Source organism: Pan paniscus, chromosome 6, assembly GCF_029289425.2.
Source record: "Pan paniscus chromosome 6, NHGRI_mPanPan1-v2.0_pri, whole genome shotgun sequence".
NCBI lineage: Eukaryota > Metazoa > Chordata > Mammalia > Primates > Hominidae > Pan > Pan paniscus.
In genome coordinates, this window is record NC_073255.2 from 82,144,112 (window position 1) to 82,165,841 (window position 21,730).

The 21,730-nt window shown below is 44.3% G+C and overlaps 1 long non-coding RNA gene across 1 annotated transcript in view; it reads left to right on the forward strand.

Annotated features, from left to right (window-relative positions):
- The first annotated feature begins 1,666 nt into the window (after positions 1-1,666).
- The window catches only part of LOC134730680 (uncharacterized), a 36,153-nt gene continuing 16,089 nt past the window's right edge, over positions 1,667-21,730 (forward strand). The window contains exons 1-2 of the long non-coding RNA XR_010112595.1: positions 1,667-5,891; positions 6,896-6,954. This is a non-coding gene — a long non-coding RNA (uncharacterized LOC134730680). The remainder of the gene's footprint in view (positions 5,892-6,895; positions 6,955-21,730) is intronic.

Below are 21,730 nucleotides of genomic sequence, written 5' to 3' on the forward strand. Positions count from 1 at the left end.
TGATTATGTTTGATTTTAATACTTCCCATGCTCTTGACTTTTTGTTTCTTTGAGAGAGAGTCTTGCTCTGTCACCCAGGCTGGAGTGCAGTGGCACCATCTCAGCTCACTGCAACCTCCACCTCTCAGGTTCAAGCGATCCTCTCGCCTCAGCCTCCCCAGTAGCTGGAACTACAGGCGAGTGCCACCTCGCCCTGCTAATTTTTGTATTTTTAGTAGATACGGGGTTTCACCATGTTGGCCATGCTGATCTGGAACTCCTGACCTCGGCTGATCAACCTTCCTCAGCCTCACAAAGTGCTAGGGTTATAGGCGTGAGCCACCACGCCTGGCCAGCTCTTGACTTTTTATAGCTGTTGTATTATTTTAATCTTGAGTAAATAAATGCTTGCTGAAATGTTGCAGTTCACAAGAATCTTCTGCTTCTGTTATGTAAAAAATTATTTGTAAAAGTCCAATAAGGTTACACTAATGTTTATGTTTTGAAAATATTACCTCTTCCATTTAGTACTATATGTATTAAATAAAATTAGATGGTGATTTTTTTTGGCTTTATAATGTGGTTCAGATTTTTGTAGAAAGTCTGGCTGTGTCTACATTGCCTTAAAGCAATGGGATATTTCTCTTTTTTTTTTTTTTTTTTTTTTTTAGCTAGAGTTTTGCTCTTATTGCCCATGGTGGAGTACAATGGTATGATCTCGGCTCACTGCAACATCTGCCTCCCAGGTTCAAGCAATTCTCCTAGCTCAGCCTCCTGAGTAGCTGTGATTACAGGCACCCACCACCACGCCCGCCTAATTTTTGTATTTTTAGTAGAGTTAGGGTTTCACCATGTTGGCCAGGCGGGTCTCAAACTCCTGACCTCAGGTGATCCTCCCGCTTCAGCCTCCCAAAGTGCTGGGATTACAGGCGTGAACCACCTCGCCCCACCAGGAATCTTTTTTAAGAAGGCTATCTACTTATGGAATTCCTTGCAAAGGAAAGGATTCATTTTGTGATTAAAAAGTAAGACTCTTGGGTTCTTGTTGGACTCCTCTGTTCTTAGTAATATATCTTTGTTATTGTTGACAAATATTCATTCACCACTAGGGTTATATTTAATTGTTTGAGTTATTTTATGTTTTTTTGTTGTTGTTGTTTTGAGACGGAGTCTTGCTCTGTAGCCCAGGCTGGAGGGCAGTGGCTCAGTCTTGGCTCACTGCAACCTCTACCTCCCAGCTTTAAGCAATTCTCCTGCCTCAGCCTCCCGAGTAGCTGGGAGTACAGGTGCCTACCAACATGCCCAGCTGATTTTTGTATTTTTAGCAGAGATGGGGTTTTACCATTATTGGCTAGGCTGGTCTTGAACTCCTGAGCTTGTGATCCACCTGCCTCGGACTCCCAAAGTGCTGGGATTACAGACTTGAGCCACCGCGCCCAGCGTATTATATGTATTTTTATCTACCATTTTTTAATTTGTCTGGGTCCAACATTGAGTCAGTCATGCCAGTGTTAGCTTTTGAAACATGAACACTGCCCGCACCTGACTGGCATGCAACTGACATTTTCTTTCACAATTTTCTGCTACTTTTGCTAAAAATAATAGTATCCATGTCTTGCTTTTAGACCTGAGATTTTTATACCATATATGGGAATATATGATTGTTCTTCTAGATGTTAGTGGAAGATAGTCTTGAATGCAATGTGATATTAAAGGATCCCATTTAAGATTTTTGTAATATGCTTCAAAGACCTGTAGGTTGTAAAGTAGGTCACTTGTGAGGACACATGCTCCATGAAGCACCTTATGAGACATTTTACAATTATTATTTTGTTTTGTTACTCTGTAGAAACCTCAAATGAAGGTTTAGTTGCACTCAAGCATCCAGATTGTCTTTTCTTAATTTTTTTTCTTCCCTGAGATGGACTCTTGCTCTGTCACCCAGGTTGAAGTGCAGTGGCATGGCCTTGGCTCACTGTAGCCTCCACCTCCTGAGTTCAAGCAATTCTCTTGCTTCAGCCTCCCGAGTAGTTGGGATTACAGGCACCTGCCACCACGCACAGCTAATTTTTGTATTTTTAGTAGAGACAGTGTTTCACCATGTTGGCCAGGCTGGTCTAGAACTCCTGACCTTGTGATCTGCCAGTCTCGGCCTCCCAAAGTGCTGGGATTACAGGTGTGAGCGATCGTGCCCAGCCTGTCTTGTCTTTTCAAAACCATCCTTGGTGATTCAATGTTAAATATATACTAGTGGATGTTACTTTGCTGAATATTGCCTAGTGAATATTAAGTAGTCTCACCTTTCAGACATGAACTTATGAATTTAAGACATGAAGATTTACAGCTTGATAAACCAGCTTCAGGAGGTAGGTCTTCAGTCTTGAGTCAGATTAGAAGATTATGTGCAGGCTGGCCGTGGTGGCTCACACCTGTGATCCCAGCACTCTGGGAGGCCAAGGTGGGTGGATCATGAGGTCGGGAGATCGAGACAATCCTGACTAACAGGATGAAACCCCATCTCTACTAAAAGTACAAAAACTTAGACGGGTATCGTAGTGGGCGCCTGTAGTCCCAGCTACTCGGGAGGCTAAGGCAGGAGAATGGCATGAGCCTGGGAGGCGGAGCTTGCAGTGAGCCGAGATCCCGCCACTGCACTCCAGCCTGGGTGACAGAGTGAGACTCCATCTCAAAAAAAAAAAAAAAAAAAAAGATTATGTGCAATAATTATTGAATGCTTGACATTGTTTTTTTAAAATGGTACCTTCCACATGAAATAATATGCTTGTAACTATTAATTATGTTCCAGGACAGGAGAATTCATGTTGTCAAAATTCTTTTTTTTTTTTTAATTTTTTTTTTCTTTTTGAGACGGAGTTTTGCTCTTGTTGCCCAGGCTAGAGTGCAATGGCACAATCTAGGCTCATGCAACCTCTGCCTCCTGGGTTCAAGCAATTCTCCTGCCTCAGCTTACTGAGTAGCTGAGATTACAGGCATGCGCTGCCACACCCGGATATTTTTAATAGAGTTGGGGTTTCTCCATGTTTGTCAGGCTAGTCTCATACTCCCAACCTAAGATGATCCACCCATCTCGGCCTCCCAAAGTACTGGGATTACAGGCCAGAGCTACCCCGCCCGGCCTCATTTGTCAAAATTCTAATACTCTCTAAAACAGTGAACTCATTTTCTTTTTTTAACCCATTATAAATACATGTAAATGTTGCATTTATGGGTAGACAGAACTAAAAGAACAAAATTTGGCCTACTTTTGAGATGCAAGATTTATCTGGCATAATGCATTGAACAGGTTATTATTGAAGTCTACACCAGTCACCTGAACAAGCATTCATGAAACGTCCATGATACCCAGGACACAAGAATGTTTCCTTTTAGAGTATAGAGCCATGCATATCATCTCTTAATTGTTTAGATGTGTTTCGAAAGAAATAGAAATAGAATTGGTTTTCTTACTTGTTTTGCCTCTGGAGTGAAATGGGGACAAAACAGAATGGAATCACACTGTTAAGATTTACTAAAATGGAAGGATTGCAGCAAGATCATATCCCTAGTCTCCCCATAGCAAATGGCACCTGCTAGCTGTTCTTTTCTTTTTTTTTTTTGAGATGGAGTCTTGCTCTGTCACCCACACTGGAGTGCAGTGGCGTGATCTCAGCTCACTGCAACATCCATCTCCCAGGTTCAGGCAATTCTCCCTGGCTCAGCCTCCCAAGTAGCTGGCATCACAGGCACCTGCCAAAAGGTCTGCGTAATTTTTGCATTTGTAGTAGAGTTGGGGTTTCACCATGTTGGCCAGGCTGGTCTCAAACTCCTGACCTCAGGTGAGCCTCCCACCTTGGCCTCCCAAAGTGTTGGGATTACAGGCATGAGCCACTGTGCCTGGTCATATGTTTTTTTATAATGTTGTTTTATTTTAGGAAAGTAAATACAATGAGTAGGACTCAGCTCCATCAGCTCCACAATTCTCTTACTGTTTTTTTGTTTGTTTGTTTGTTTTTTGAGATTGAGTTTTGCTCTTGTTGCCTAGGCTGGAGTACAATGCTGTGATCTCAGCTTACTGCAGCCTCTGCCTCCTGGGTTCAAGCAGTTCTCCTGCCTCAGCCTCCCGAGTAGCTGGGATTACAGGTGCCTGCCACCTTGCCTGGCTACGTTTTTATTTTTAGTAGAGACGTGGATTCACCATGTTTGCTAGGCTGGTCTCGAACTCCTGACCTCAGTTGATTCACTTTTCTTGGCCTCCCAAAGTGCTGGGATTACAGGTGTGAGTCACTGCACTTATCTGTAATGGGATATTTCACTGCAGACTTTGATGAACAGAACATTAGCATTTTTGGTGGTGTTTTTATTTTACTCATAATATTTTTCTTTGGACTCAATTACAGTAACAGAAGTAAAGATCAAATTATAAAAATTAAAGAGCAATACACATTCAATAATTATTATTTTCTACATATTGTGTTTAAATGATACGCTTTTTTCTTTTTGTCTTTATAGCTCAAGCTGTAAAAGCCAAAGGTCCACCCCTTTTTTCCAGTCTCAAGCTGAAGATCTTTATGTAGAAGGCCTTCCCCACAGGAATTTTTTTTTTTTTTTTTTGGTGACAGAGTTTTTACTCTTGTCGCCCAGGCTGGAGTGCAATGGCATGATCTAGGCTGCAGTACAATGCTGTGATCTCAGCTCACTGCAGCCTCTGCCTCCTGGGTTCAAGCGATTCTCTTGCCTCAGTCTCCTGAGTACCTGGGATTACAGGCGCCCGCCACTACACCAGGCTAATTTTGTATTTTTAATAGAGATGGGGTTTCACCATGTTGGCCAGGCTGGTCTGGAACTGCTGAACTCAGGTGATCCTCCTGCTTCAGCCTCCCAGAGTGCTGGGATTACAGGCATGAACCACTACGCTAGGCCAGGAATTTTTTTTGTTGTTGTTTTTGTTTTTGTTTTTGAGACACAGTCTTGCTCTGTGCCCAGACTGGAGTGCAGTGGAGCAATCTCGGCTCACCGCAACCTCCGCCTCTTGGATTCAAGTGATTCACTTGCCTCAGTCTCCTGAGTAGCTGGGACTACAGGCGCAAGTCACCATGCCTGGTTAATTTTTTTGTATTTTTAGTAGAGATGGGGTTTCTTTTTTTTTTGAGACGGAGTCTCGCTCTGTCGCCCAGGCTGGAGTGCAGTGGCACGATCTCGGCTCACTGCAAGCTCCGCTTCCCGGGTTCACGCCATTCTCCTGCCTCAGCCTCCCAAGTAGCTGGGACGATAGGCACCCGCCACCACGCCCGGCTAATTTTTTGTACTTTTAGTAGACATGGGGTTTCACCGTGTTAGCCAGGATGGTCTCGATCTCTTGACCTCATGATCCACCTGCCTCAGCCTCCCAAAGTGCTGGGATTACAGGTGTGAGCCACCGTGCCTGGCCAAGACAGGGTTTCACTATGTTAGCCAGGCTTGTCTGGTAATCCTGACTTCATCATCCACCCGCCTTGGCCTCCCAAATTGCTGGGATTACAGGCATGAGCCACTTTGCCCCACCAGAAATTTTTTTTAGGAAGGCTATCCACTTACAGAATTCCTGGCTTTGAGAGGATATTACTTGCAATGGAAAGGATTTGTTTTGTGATTAAAAAGTAAGACTCCTGGATTCTTATTTGACTCTTATCTCTCTTGTGAGTAATACATCTTTTTTATTGTTGACAAATATTTACCACTACGGTTATATTTACTTAAGTTTGACTTATATTATGGGTTGTTTTTTTTTTTTTGATGGAGTTTCTCTCTGGTTGCCCAGGCTAAAGTGCAATGGTGTGATCTCGGCTCACTGCAACCTCTGCCTCCCAGGTTCAAGTGATTCTGCCTCAGCCTCCTGAGTAGCTGGGATTAAAGGCATGTCCCACCAAGCCCAGGTAATTTTGTATTTTTACTAGAGACAGGGTTTCTCCATGTTGGTCAGGTCTCAAACTCCTGACCTCAGGTGATCCACCTACCTCAGCCTCCCAATGTGCTGGGATTACAGATGTGAGCCACTGCACCCGGCCTATTTTAAGTATTTTTATCTTCCACTTTTTAATATATCTGGGTCCAACATTGAGTCAGTCATGCCAGTGTTAGCTTTTGAAACATGAACACTGCCCGCACCTGACTGGCATGCAACTGACATTTTCTTTCACAGTTTTCTGCTACTTTTGCTAAAGAAAATAGTATCCGTGTCTTGTTTTTAGGCCTGAGATTTTTGTGGCATATGTGGGAATATATGATTGTTTCTCTAGTTGTGTAGAGGAAGATAGTCTTGAATGCAATGTGATATTAAAGGATCCCATTTAAGATTTTTGTAATATGCTTCAAAGACCTGTGGGTTGCAGAGTTACCACTTTACTTGTGAGAACACATGCTCCATGAAGCAGCTTATGAGACAATTTACAATATTATTTTGTTTCGTTACTCTGTAGAAACCTCAAATGAAGATTTAGTTGTGCTCAATCATCCAGATTGTCTTTTCTTAATTTTTTTTTTTTCCAAGATGGAGTCTCTTTCTATTACCCAGGCTGGAGTGCAGTGGCATGATTTCGACTCACTGCAACTTCCACCTCCTGGGTTCGGGCAATTATCCTGTCTCAGCCTCCTGAGTAGCTGGGATTACAGGCACCTACCACCACGCCTGGCTGAATTTTGTGATTTTAGTACAGATGGGGTGCCACCATGTTGGCCAGGCTTGTCTCAAACTGCTGACCTCGTGATCTGCCTGCCTCTGCCTTCCAAAGTGTTGGGATTTCAGACGTAAGCCACCGTGCCCAGCCTGCCTTGTCTTTTCAAAACCACCCTTGGTGATTAAATGTGAAATATGTACTAGTGGATATTACTTTGCTGAATATTGCCTAGTGAATATTAAGTATTTATTCTTACCTTTCAGACATGAACTTATGAATTCAACACATGAAGATTTACAGCTTGACAAACCAGCTTCAGGAGGTAGGCATTCAGTCTTAAGTCAGATTAGAAGATTATGTGCAATAATTACCTAATGCTTAACATTTTTTAATGATGCTTTCCATATTAAATAATATGCCTCTAACAATTATGTGCTAGGACAGGAGAATTCATATTTTCAAAATTCTAATACTCTCTAGAACAGTAAACTCATTTTCTTTTTATTAACCCATTATAAATACATGTAAATATTGCATTTATGGGTAGACAGAACTAAAAGAACAATGTTTGTCCTACTTTTGAGATGCAAGATTTTATCTGGCATAATGCATTGAACGGGTTATTATTAAAGTCTACACCAGTCACCTGACCAAACATTCATCAAATGTCTATGATACCCAGGACATAAGTTTTTCTTTTATAATATGGAGCTGTGCATATCATCTCTTATTGTTAGATGTGTTTTGAAAGAAATAGAAATAGAATTGATTTTCTTACTAGTTTTGGCTCTGGAGTGGAGTGGGGACAAAACAGAATGGAATCACACTATTTAGATTTACTAAAATGGAAGGATTGCAGCAAGATCATATCCCTAGTCTCCCCATAGCAAATGGCACCTGCTGTTTTTTTGTTTGTTTGTTTTTTTGAGATGGAGTCTTGCTCTGTCACCCACACTGGAGTGCACTGGCATCATCTCAGCTCACTGCAACCTCTTTCTCACGGGTTCGAGCAATTCTCCCTGGCTCAGCCTCCCAAGTAGCTGGGATTACAGGCAGCTGCCACCAGGCCTACCTAATTTTTGTATTTTTAGTAGAGATGGGGTTTCACCACGTTGGTCAGGCTAGTCTCGAACTCCTGATCTCAGGTGATCCACCTGCCTCGACTCACTGAAGTGCTGGGATTATAGTCGTGAGCTGCCATGCCCGGCCGTCTTACTGTTTTTAATGTGCACTCATTATTAAAGTTTTAGTCGTAACAGGAGAGAGAGTCAGGTAATGGAAACCCATATGCTTTTTACTGAGTACATTTTTCTGTACAGTCAAGGGTTTTATGCACGAAGAGTGAGACTGTTGGGAATCCTTTTTATTGGGCTGTACTTGTGCCTGGGTGCCGCTCTGCGGTAACAGAGAGAGCTTTGACAGCAGCCACCACTGCATTTGAAGATGAAGCCTCAGCGAAGCTCTCTTTTCTGTCTTGCTCCTTAGACACTTCATCAACACCTCAAATACTTAGTTTTGATATTTCCTACAACATCTTTTGCCTCCCAAAGTCACTGTCTGCCCCACTTTTATTCTGCTTCTCAGCAGAATTCTAGGTTGTTGTCACCTGCTCCCCAATACTCTTTTAAAAACTATTTTTATGGAAATTTTCAAACCTTGTGGGTTCTTGCTTGGCTCCTCCCTGTCTCATTTTCAGTCTCTTGAGGCCCCTGCCCTTATCCTCTCTACACTGGGGAGTGCCAGCCAGCAGCTTCACCCTGAGCCCTCTTTCTTTTTTCTTACTGTGTCTTCTTTACAGACAATCCCACCCTGCCCACTTCTTAAAAATATTATATTGTCTGTGTCATTGAGACTCTCATTTCTGGCCCTGAAGATGCCCCTCGTACTAGACCTTTGTATTTGCCTACCTGTTTGATTCCTCCTCAGACCTCATGTGTCCCAGGTAGAGTCTCCATTCCCCTTTTCAGGAGCTCCTCTCAGGGTCTACCAGCTGCCCAAGCCAGATGCCCAGGAGTTACGCTGAGGTGTGATTTCCTGCCTTCCCACATCCAGCCTAGCAAGGCCTCCTGACTCCGCCCTGAACAGAAAGCTCAGATCCTACCCCATCCTCCTTCACTGCCCTCCAGCGCTCAGTGGGAGTCATGCCACAGTGCAGCCAGGTCAGTTCATTGAAAGTAGGAGGTGGAGCCTGTCATTCTCTGGACTGTCATCTGTAGTGGTTTTCACTATACTTGGAGTAAACCTCACAGCCCCTGATGGGTTCTGCAGGGGCGTGGGGGAGCTGCTTCCTGCCATTTCTCTGCTTTCCTGCATCCCCTCTGTGGATCACTTGCTCTGTGCCAGCCACCATGGTCATTTGTGTGCCTTTCTTCCTCTCAGGTCACAGCCTCCTGGCACTGTCGGGCTGAGGCCTAGTGTTTGTGGAATGCTCTTACTTGAGGGCTTTCTGTGCCTCTCATTTCTATTTGTGTCACAGTTTAAATGTCACCATGTTGGAGAGGTCTTCACTGAGCACCGTCTCACCTCAGCTGTGAGGCTCACTGACTCATCCTCCTTTCATTTTTCACAAAGCGCTGCTGGCTGACTTTTTCCTCCCACTGCAGTACAGTAGCGCTGACAGCGCAGATCATGCCTGTCCTGTTTACTTCTCAAGCAGGTGCTCAACAAATACTCACAGAGTGAATCCATGGCAATAAACTGTTCTCTAAGCTGGCAGAAATGTCTGTGGCTTTTGGCCATGTAGCATGCATTGTGACACTTAAGGACGCAGGAGGGACTGCAGGCACCACATCTGGAAGGGCCGCAAGCTGTCCTGAGCAAGGAAGGCTGCAGTGGGGATCCATGTTCCCATGACCCTGGGGCCCTCATCTTCTCCTGAAACAGACCCTTTGAGTTTTAGTGCACAGAAGCCAAGTCTCCTGGGTTAGGAGTCCTGCCCTCCCTATGGATTTGAAGCGGGGTGCATGGCACTTACTGAGTCTTCAGAGACCAGCTTCTAGGTGCTACTCAGTTGGCAACTACAAACTTAGGTCACTAATTGTATGTTATTTGCAGAATTTGTGTACTTAGTTTTTGAACTACTTATCCTATTTTACGTCTCTAAGAACTTAATGTATTGAACAAAGTCAAAATGTTAAGTTTCTTCTCATCAGCATTTTTTGTGATATTTTATCTCTCCTTATATCTGACTGTAAATCAGCCAGTGATCCATAAACTAAATAATCTTTCCCACTCTTTAAGTCATTATGTTTCCAAGTGATGTAATAAAATAGATCAGGTGGTGAAAATTGTTTATCATTAGCGATGCCACCATAATGTTACTAAGATTCATGACACCTGAGAAGGAGGATGTCACTAGGAGATGACGCCTGAGAAGGAGGATCTGCATGAGAGGCCCCACCTCTGCCCTCCTGTGTTTTTTGGAAATTGAGCATGGTAAAAGAATCGGCTAAACTTGACCGGTCACAATGGCTCATGCCTAGAATTCCAGCACTTTGAGAGGCTGAGGCAGGAAGATGGCTTCAGGCCAGGAGTTTGAGACCAGCCTGGGCAACAGAGTGAGACCCCATCTCTGCAAAAAAATTTAGCAATTAGCCAGGTATGGTGGCATGTACCTGTAGTCTCAGCTACTTAGGAGGCTGAGGTAGGAGGATTGCCTGAGCCCAGGAGGTTGAGGCTACTACACTTTACCCAGGGGCATTGACAATGACCCTGCGATGTGTGGAAAATCCCAAAGGTTGACCACTGTGAATAGGAACTACCCTAGATGTGTCAGGAGCACCGCAGGCACACTCACTCCTCTGTTTGCTGGAGCCGTGTAGGGTGGAAAGAAACCCAAATCAAGACCATTTGCTGCTTCAGTTCTTTTATTGCATGTGACAGTCCAATATATCTCCATTTAAATTCAGATTTTTTGATGAATGGTCAGACCAGCTGCAGGCCCTTTGGGCCAGAAGTCTTGATCTTGCCAACTGTTCATTTTCCTGAGGGGACTGCCTTACTTCAGGCATTTGTGTGTAGCCGGTCTATTGTGGAGTTCAGAGGGGTGTAGAGCCCTCTCTTTTTGGGACAGTCAGTTCTCCCCATGCAGCGTGTCCTGAAGCTGGCCTGTCTCTATCCTGTTTGTAAGTGTGTGAGGTCTTTTATTAAGCAGGGTAAAGTGAGAGAGGACTCCTAAAGAGAGAAAAACTCCTCCAGCATTTGCTGAAACATGTTTGTGATCTGATCAAGATGTGATTGGGATGGCATGAAAACAACTAAAATTTATCTAATTTCTTGCCATCTGGTTTGTGATATATGGTGCCCCAAATTGAGTTTAGAAGGAACTTTGATCATAGGTCAAGAAGGTGTTATATATATATATATATATATGTGTGTGTATATATATGTGTGTGTATATATATATGTGTGTGTATATGTGTGCATGTGTATATATATGTATATACACACACATATATATGCACACATATATACACACACACACACACACACACACATATATATTTTTTTTGAGACGGAGTTTTGTTGTCACCCAGGCTGGAGTGCAGTAGTGTGATCTTGATTCACTGGAACCTCTGCCTCCTGAGTTCAAGTGATTCTCCTGATTCACTTGAACTTCAATGATTCTCCTGCCTCAGCCTCCCAAGTAGCTGGGATCATAGGCGCCCACCACCACGCCAGGCTAATTTTTGCATTTCTAGTAGAGACAGGGTTTCACCATGTTGGCCGTGCTGGTCTCGAACTCCTGACCTAAGGTGATCTGCCCGCCTTGGCCTCCCACAGTGGTGGGATTACAGGCATGAGCCACTGCGCCCAGCCGAAGGTGTCATATTTAATTCTCCCTGTGGCTTGTCTTACAATACCAATCATGCATGAAGCCCATGGGTTTGCTGCATCTAGGTTTACTCAAGCAAAGGCTCTGGACTTTCTTAGTTTACACTGATGTGTTCTAGTTTGCATCTGAAATGTACTCTGAGGATGCTGACTTCCAGATAGCCATTTTTAGGTCAAGGATAGTTCAGGTCTCTGAGTATAGTAGCCATACCTCCTAGAGAGCTTCCTTTTGGTTTGGTTACAAAATTTATTTTAGCTTAGTTTTCTTACATTAGGTGGGCAAAATAAGAAAGAGCAGAAGGCCAGATGTGGTGGCTCATGCCTGTAATCCCTTTGGGAGGCTGAGTCAGGTGGATCACCTGAGGTCAGGAGTTCAAGACCAGTCTGGCCAACATGTAGAAACCCCATCTCTACTAAAAATGCAAAAATCATCTGAGTGTGGTGATGTGTACCTGTAATCCCAACTACTTGGGAGGCTGAGGCATGAGAATCGCTTGAACCCAGGAGGTGGAGGTTGCAGTGAGCCGAGATTGCATCACTACACTCTAGCCTGGGGGATAGAGCAAGACTCTGTCTCCAAAAACAAACAAAACAAAACAAAAAAACAAAAAAACAAAAGTTTAGGGACTCAACAAAACTATAAGGCCTAGAATTGGAAACTGGGAATTACTGTTTGTAGATGATTTCTTTTCAAGATGGGCTAGTGGAGTTTCTGAGCAGCAGCTACGTTCTCCTTTCACGTCTTCAGGTTTTATAAGGTTACCTTTTGCCCTCTGAGTGATCATATCTGCCTCACAGTCACTCATGGGAGCCCTTGATCTTGACAAAATGGACCTTGAGTAGCTGAGTTCAAAGAACTGAGGTGGCAAGAGGGGATCTCCTTCTTGGTTCTTATATATTTTTTTAAATGAAAGAGCTAGAGAAGCAACCTTAAGGTCAGGATAACTCACCCTGATGTTCTTCTCACTTGTCAGGGATTGTGCTGCATTCGAACATAGGTTCTGCCATCAAACACAGAGTGCCCTGATCCTTAGAGGCAGAGGCAGCTCTTCAGCCTATGGGGTAAATAACCAGGGAATGGAATTCTCACCAACTCTTGTTAGACAATAAGTTTTACTTTAAGATTTGGGCCTACTTTTTTTTTTTTGAAATGAAGTTTCACTCTTGTTGCCCAGGCTGGAGTGCAGTGGCACTACCTCGGCTCACTGTAACCTCCGCCTACCGGGTTCAAGCAATTCTACCTCAGCTTCCCAAGTAGCTGAGATTACAGGCATGCACCACCATGTCTGGCTATTTTTAAAAAATTTTTAGTAGAGATGTTGTTTCACCATGTTGGCCAGGCTGGTCTCCAACTCCTGACCTTGGGTGATCCACCCGCCTCGGCCTCCCGAAGTGCTGGGATTACAGGCATGAGCCATTGGGCCTGGCCTAGGCCTGCTTCTTTCTTTCTCTCTTTCTTTCTCTCTTTTTTTTTTTTTTCTAGTAGCAGTTTAAAGTTGGTGCCTCATTTAGACACAAGCAAAAGGATATTAGCCCAGCTTTGGAAATAGGTGTGAGCCCACACATGATTTTCCTAGTTTTTCCTCTCCCTTCACTTTTTGCTCTCTTGGTAGTATGTTAATTGTATTCTCTCTCTGAATCTTTTTTCCCCATTTCTTTGGCACACATTTTCACTTGTCTTGGATGAGTAGGTGAAGAGCTGTTTTTAGGACTCTTTGGAAGGATGGATGATAGTCTTGGCTAATGGTAACCAGTTCCAGGGAGCTAGGGTCAGCGTGAGCTGGAATGAGTTCAAATTAGAAAGCACTGGCACTCAGTGGCAGGACTATAAGTGACCGCAAAGTGTTAAACACATCTTGAAAGGGATAGTGACATCATTCTCAGAATCTGTTGGGAATACACATATCCTATAGTCTCATTCCTGTTTGAGTCTATAAAGACATTTTAAAGAGTAATACCCTGAGTGGTTTTCTGGCCAGCTTGCCTGCTCATTTATGTTTGAGGACAACATCCCTCGTGGAGCTCCGCAGGCCCCAGGGGTGTATGGATTCTACATTGGAAAATGCTGATGCTGAGAGACTGGGTCTTGGCGGACCTCAAGGAGTCTGCTTTTCCTCTACTTATTTTCCCTACTTTTCCTGGCAGCTGGCATTGCTGTTTAAATGGGTTGTTCTTTGCTGTTTAAGTTGTTTGGTAGTGATGTGTCAGGATGCAGGTTTTCTGAATACTTTTTCAGCTGGTTACTTGAGTGGTGGTTAGGGAGGAGCTGTCTTGGGGCTGTTCTGGAGCTGTTGAGGTCGGGTGTCTGTCTGGATACTCACAGCTCATCTGTTGAGGAGAATGCAGTTCTCATTGTGCTGCCTTTGGTGGTGCTGTGTGTGGCTTTTTAGATGTGGGTGGAGGTGAGTTCGGGGAGTTAATGAGATCTTTTTTAGGTGCTTTTGATAAAGTAGTCTGCACTAGAGGATTCATTGTGACTTTTTCCCTTAACCTGCACATACTTCTCTGCTCACCCTTGCTGTCTTTCTCATGTCTTTGATTTTCCAATCTCCTCTTGGTTGAATTTACATAAAGGCTCTGCTATGGTTTAAATGTGTCCCCCAAAGTTTATGTGCTGGAAACTCAATCCTCAATGCAACAGTTGAGATGTGGGGCCTAATAAGACAGCCCTCATGAATGAATTAAAGTTGTTATTGTGGTAATAGATTAGTAACACAAGAGTGGGCTTATTGTAAAAGAGGGTTCAGCCCCTCTTGCCCTCTTGCTTTCTCGCACTCTCTTGTCCTTCTGCCTTCTGCCATGGGAAGATGCAGCAAAAAGACCCTCACCAGATGCAGGCCCCTCAAACTTGGACTTCCTAGCCTCCAGAACTGTAAGAAATATATTTTTTCTCTTCCATTCCCCTTCCCTTCCCTTTCCTTTCCCCTTTTCTTCCCTTCCCCTTCTCTTCCCCTTCCCCTTTCCTGCCCTTCCCCTTCCCCTTCCCTGCCCTTCCCCTTCCCCTTCCTTTTCCCCTTTTCTTCCCTTCCCCTTCTCTTCCCCTTCCCTTCCTCTTCCCTTCCCTTCCCTTTCCCTTCCCTTTTTCTTCCCCTTCCCTTCCTTTCCCCTTCCCTTCTCTTCCCTTTTTTCCCTTCCATTCCTGTTCTCCTTCCCTTCCCCTTCCTTTTGCCCCTCCCTTTTTTTTCTCTTCCCCTTCCCATCCCCTTCCCTTTTCCTTTTTCCCTCCCCTTTCCCTCCCTCCCTTCCTCCCTCCCTCCCTCCCTTCCCCTCCCTCCCTCCCTTTACCTCCTCCCTTCCCTCCCCTCACCTTCCCTCCCCTCCCTTCCCCTCCCCTCCTCTCCCCTCCTTTCCCCTCCCCTCCTCTCCCCTCCCTTCCAAGTTATGCAGTGTGTGGCATTCTTTTATAGTAGCATGAAATGGACAAAGACAGGCTCCATTTTCAAGAGCAAGCCCTTTTGTAGTTTCCGAGCCAATTATGACTGCACAGGAAGTTCTATAGATAGATCGCCTCAGATCCACCACCTAGGAAACCTGCTACCAAGCAGACCTAGGATGTAGAATTCTAGATGAACTGCTGGGCAACATGATACCACTGCAATTTAGTACCTCCCTATATACCTCCAGTTGGCTCAGCCCATCAGGGCTAAAACTACCCCTCATATCTTAGTGTCTCTTGTAGGCAGAAACCTTGCCTAAACCCTAAGCTGCTTAGCTCACATTCTGTCTTGTGCTTTTTTTGGAGGGGGTTCGAATATACCCAAAAGAAATAAATGAACCTCCATGTACCCAACCCCCAGATTAAGCAGTTGTCTCCATTTTGCCAGACTTGTTTCATCTGTTTCAGTCTCCCTAAACATTTATGTTTGTACAGGAAAAACTGGATAAATACCTAATTCTCCACCCCACCTCCCATTTTAAGTCACTTTTCAAAATAATGAGTCAGTGACCTAGTAACTTATACACTTTAGTGACCAATAGTTTTTTTTTCTAAATATCGTCATGAACTCATAGATTATTGTTTGCATTTGATGTATTTCAGGCCATTGCAGTCATTATTTATTAATTTTTTGGATGCTTACTGCTTACATTGTCTCATCTAGGTTAATAATTATCCCTTCAAGTTGACTCTCATGTCTTCTTGATATGATCCTGTTGGACTTTGATGGCTTCCTTGCTTTCTGACAAAAAAGATGTTCCAGGATCTGTATACTGCACTATGCGTGGAGTCAGCCATTTCTCTAGGGGGCCTTGATTCCTTTTAGTAGAGAACACAGTTTGGGCTCTTGGACTGAATCTTTTGTGAACCTCCTCGCCTGCATCCCTTCTTACAGCCAGTATGCTCTTGCTGGGCATCAGCAGATCTCCTAAAAGTGCCAAGTAGTTCTGCCTCACTCTTACAAAGACTCATCTCCTGAGAGTTTTGTGCTCTACCCCAGATGCGGTCTTTCTAGTTCTGAAGCTTTTGCTCCAGTCACCCTGAATTTTGCCAGCCCTATGCATGTCGTACCTTGGATTGCCAACCCACCCTCACTGGAGCCAATTTCTCCAGTTAGAATAGTTGCCCCTATTCTAATACTCTAATAAACAAGTTACCTTGTAGAGTATTAGTTGCCTAATACTTCAGTAAACAAGGTTCTACCTGGGCTTAGTTAACTTTTGCTCCTTTGGGCCCTGTGTTCTACCAGCATTCCATTTATCTGAAACCCTCCCTCACCTCATCAAGATCTTATCTGTTCTTTAATGATTTACTGCTGCTTCCTGGGTTCTAAAGAACCCAGTTCAGAAGTTCCTGTTTTAGTTTGAGATCTTATAGGCCTGTCCATCAGGTTGCTATCATCCCAGCTAGGATTAGGCAGAATTGGGTGGGGGTTGTAGTGCATTTTTTTGGCACAGCATGTACCTGGCTGACTAATTCTCTGTCTTTTCTTTCCTATTGTAATTCATGGGTCTCAGCATTTTCTGAATGCTGTTTAGCAGGTCATCCTGTTGATTTCCTGCTAGGGAGGAGCATACTCTGGCTCTGTACCATTGATTGGCAAAGGGACTTAAGGATAGATGATGGGCAGCAGTTTTGTTAAATGGAACAATATGAAGAGATGGCATTATAAAAAAGGTTTGGCAGCAGGGCCCATTTGAATGGTTGGTCCTTGGCTCCCATGTTGATACAGGTGGATCCTTGATGGGAATTTGGAATGATCCCAAATATTGTAGATCACTGGTGCATCAAGTCATCGTCAGGGTTGTCTGTGTAACAATCTTGAGTGAAGTTTTGTGAATCTCTGGAGATTCTCTGTATAGGGTTTAATCATTTAATTATTCTAGTTGAACCTGTTTAGTTTCTTTGCAAGGAGATAAGAAATGTGAAAGAGATGTAGACACTAGGGAAAAAGCCAGGAGCCTTGTTTCCCACCCACTTCTTGGGTTCTGGAACTGGGCTTATAGTTGAGTAGTGAGGAGTGGGTTCAAGTGCATTAATCCTGGATCTAGCTCTGCTTTGTGCTCACTCTAGTTCTTGTGTCAAATTCACTTCAAGCCACTCAGAGTAGTATGTAGAGGGGTCATTCAGGACTGTGCTTATACTTCATTATATCAAACGGGAGATCCAGTAATTTATAGCCTATTATTTCTGGAGTCTGGAGATGGCTCCACATAAGCTTTGCGGAAGCAGATTTTATTACATTAGAAGAGAACCTGGCTGGCTGCATTCAACACTGGTAGCTTTTAGATGCTAATAAGAAGGTCATGTAATAAAGGTCACAGAGTGACTCTGGAACCCATTTCCCCAACCCAAGAAAGAATAATGACATTCTAGGTTGGCCTCTTTTCATTTCCCTTTGATTTTGAGTAATAACTTCCCTCCTTACTTCCCAGCTGAACAATTTGGGAGTCTGTATTCCCTAGAAAGACTCTGTTCACATACCCATCAGATTAAATTAGGTGAGAACTCTTTGGCCTTAATGAATGTTGAAGGATTTCAAAGGGCTAATGGAAATTCTTCCAAAAGTAGCAATTCCCATTCTATTGGTGAGACCATTCTGAAGAAATTTCCTGAATCTCTTAGATTATTTTATACAGCGAAACAGCCAGCATTGTGTTCTCTTTGCTAATAGATGACAAAGAGAATGTAGACACTTGGAATCTGTGGAGAATCCCTAAGTTGCATTTTAGGCTGCATGTTAGGTCTCCTTTCCTAACCCTTTTACAAGTCGATCAGTGTGAAACAGCATGATAGATTTGCATGACTTCTCTCCCTGCCTCCTCCCTCCATTCTTTTTTTTTTTTTTTTTTGAGACAGAGTCTCGTTCTGTCACCCAGGCTGGAGTGCATGGCGCGATCTCGGCTCACTGCAACCTCTGCCTCCCGGGTTCACGCCATTCTCCTGGCTCAGCCTCCACAGTAGCTGGGACTACAGGCGTCCGCCACCACGCCCAGCTAATTTTTTATATTTTTAGTAGAGACGATGTTTCACGATGTTTCACTGTGTTAGCCAGGATGGTCTCGATCTCCTGACCTCGTGATCCACCCGCCTGGGCCTCCCCAAGTGCTGGGATTACAGGTGTGAGCCACTGTGCCCGGCCCCTCCATTCTTATGGAAAGTAGTGAGTGACTGCCTGCCAGGTAAAATCTTGGTGACAAAATCCAAAGTCAGATTCAGAGTTATAAACATAGCCCCCACCCAAGTAACTTCCAAAGAAAAGAAAGAGGCCGGGTGTGGTGGCTCACACCTGTAATCCCAGCACTTTGGGAGGCTGAGGCAGGTGGATCACGAGGTCGGGAGTTCGAGACCAGCCTTGCCAGCATGGTGAAACCCCATCTGTACTAAAAATGCAAAAATTAGCCAGATGTGGTGGTGCTTGCCTATAATCCCAGCTGCTCGGGAGGCTGAGGCAGGAGAATTGCTTGAATCCAGGAGGTGGAGGTTTCAGTGAGTGGAGATCATGCCACTGTACTCCAGCCTGGGCAACAGAGCAAGACTGTGCCTCGGTGGGGGGAAAAAAAGAAAGGAAAGAGTTGTGCAAAATCTTGCTTCATTGCTTTTAAATTGGGTACTTACTGAGTTACTGCATTAGATTTGTGCATTGTGCTAGTTGTTGTACTAATGTTGATTGATTTCATTCTCCATTTATGGAACACCAACAGTGTTCCTGGTACTGTGCTGACCACTTGAGATAAAAAGATAAATAGGAGTTGGTCCTTGCCACTTAGAGCTCACAGTCTACTACTGGGAGAGTGTGGGAAGGTGCGATAAGAACTGTAGTGATCTTGCCACATAATTTGCATTTGTATCTTAAAGCCAGTGGGGAGTCATGGAAATACTTTAAGCAGGAGAGTGACATGATTCAATGATTCATTTGTATTTTATTTTTTCTTTTGAGATGGAGTCTCGCTGTGTCACCCAGGCTCCCAGGCTGGAGTGCAGTGACAGGATCTCAGCTTACTGTAAACTCTGCCTCCCGAGTTCAAGTGATTCTCCTGTCTCAGCCTCCTGAGTATCTGGGATTACAGGCATGCGCCACCACACCTAGCTAATTTTTGTATTTTTGGTAGAGATGAGGATTCACCATGCTGGCCAGGCTGGTCTTGAACTCCTGATGTCAGGTGATCCATCCACCTCGGCCTCCCAGAGTGTTGGGATTACAGGCATGAGTCACTGTTACTAGCCCACTTTTTCTAGTTTTTGAGACAGAGTCTTGTTCTGTTGCCCAGGCTTGAATGCAGTGGTGCGATCATAGCTCATTGTAACCTCAGACTTCTGGGCTCAGTGATCCTCTTGCCTCAGCCACTCAAGTAGTAGGGTCTATAGGTGTGCACCACCACACAGTACAATTTTTTTTTTTTTTGAGACAGGGTCTCCCTCTATCCCAGGCTGGGGTGCAGTGGTGTGATCATGGCTCACTGCAGCCTCCTGGGTTCACGTGATCCTCTCACTTCAGTCTCCCAAGGTGCTGTGATTACAGGCGTGAGCCACCGTATTTGGCCCCATTTGTATTTTTGAAAGATCACTAGTGGTAGTGAGGATACCAGTGAGTTGGAGGGAGTGAGACTAGAGGCAATAACAGTTTAGATAACAGATATTTTTTGAGCCCCTGCTAAGTGCCAGGCACAGATCTAGGTGCTGGGAACTTAGGGGAGAATGAGTAAGACAGTCTGTGTTCTCGGGGAGCTTCTGTTCTAGTGGTGGTATGCTGGTGGGGAAGCAGACTATATACATGCCACAAATTATATTTTTTCAGATGGTGGTAAGTAATTTGATGAAAATAAATAGAGCTATGGGAGTTAGAATGTTTGAGCATTGGGATGGGTACTGACCTATTGGGGTGGGCAGTGAAGACCTCTCTGAGGAGGTGACATTTGAGGTGAGGCAGCTCAAAGAAGATCTGGGCAAGAGTGGTTTGTGATGGGTAGGACATCAAGTGCAGAGACCTGAGATGTGAACGGACTTGGCACGGTGTTTAAGCACCATAAAGATGGTCAGGGTGGCTGGAGCATAGTGGAGCCTGGAGGAGCAAGTAATACTCAGATGAGGATGGAGCACCTTCTAGGCCATGGAAAGGATTCTGGATTAATTCCAATGGAGTAAGAAGCATTGTGATTAAATCAGGTGTTGGCAAACTGCGGCCCATGGGTCAAATCTGGCCTGGTGCCTATTTTTATGACTAAACCACATTGGAACACAGTATCACCCGTGGATGTACATATTGTCCATGGCTGTTTTTAATGTTACAAGAGCAGACTTGAGTAGTTTCAACAGAGCACATATGGCCCAGAAGCCTAAAATATTTACTATCTGGTTTGTATAGAAAAAGTGTACTGACCCCTGAATTAAATGATCTAATTTAAATTTTGAGGAGGTATGGTTTAGGGAATGAATGATAAGAGACATGGCTCACGCCTGTAATCCTAACACTTTGGGAGGGTGAGGTGGGTGGATCACGAGGTCAGCAATTTGAGACCAGCCTGGCCACCATGGTGAAATCCCGTCTTTACTAAAAATACAAAAATTAACCAGGTGTGGTGGTGCGTAGCTGTAATCCCAGCTACTTGGGAGGCTGAGGCAGGAGAATGGCATGAACCTGGGAGGCGGAAGTTGCAGTGAGCTGAGATGACGCCACTGTACTCCAGCCTGGGCAACAGAGCAACACTCCATCTCAGGAAAAAAAAAAAAAGGAAAGAAAGAAAGAAAAAAATAAGTAATTGTTGAGCCACCAGAAAACAAAGATCACACTGTTTTTATTCTGTTTAAAAACAGAATAAATGCTTTATACTCATTAAATACTGTTGAATGAGTGATGAGATGCTGAATAGGGAGTGCCAGTGAATATGAAAGGGAAGTGAGGTTTTGAGAGATATTTAGGAGATAAAATATCAGGACAGCTTATTGTTGACACGGTGAATAGAAATAGTAGTAGGGCAGAAGGAGGACTGTAGGATGCCCTTCAGGTTTCTGGTTCAGGTATCTTTGGTGCCTGGCAGTGCCATTTATTGAGACAGGGAAAGTGGAGATACAGAGAACACACGTTGCCAGAGAGAAGGAATTCACCTTTGGACACACGATGCTCAGGACATCCAGGTAGAGATGTCTAAAAGGTAGTTGGAAAGACAGAGCTGAGCGGCATCATATCCAGAATCATGGTAACCAGAATTCCAGAGTCATCAGCTAGTGTGGGCTCTCCTAAAAAGCGTGTATGGTGAGGAGGGCAGGGATAGGTCTCATATGGCATTCATTTCTAATACATTTTGGCTCTAGAGAGGAGGCAAAGATAAACTAGCTGTATGGACAGTTTGCATCAGTCAGTCAGGTCATCCCATGACCATGGAATGTTTTTTCTGCAGAAGCTGATGGTCTCAAATGAAGGCTTGCCTTACCTGTTCCTCTGGCTGCCAACCTCTTTCTCTTAGTTGGGTTGACTGGGGCAGACGTGGAGGCTTCTTCCCTCCTAGACTCCCAGCTAACATTGGAACATTTGTGGCCTTTTAACTCTGTAGGTGATTCAGATTTGCATTTATCTTTTTATTTTATTTTATTTATTTATTTTTTTTGAGATGGAGTCTTGCTCTGTCACCCAGACTGGAGTGCAGTGTTGCGATCTCAGCTCACCGCAAGCTCCACCTCCCAGGTTCATGCTATTCTCCTGCCTCAGCCTCCCGAGTAGCTGGGACTACAGATGCCCGCCACCACACCTGGCTAATTTTTTGTATTTTTAGTAGAGATGGGGTTTCACTGTGTTAGCCAGGATGGTCGTGATCCGCCCGCCTCGGCCTCC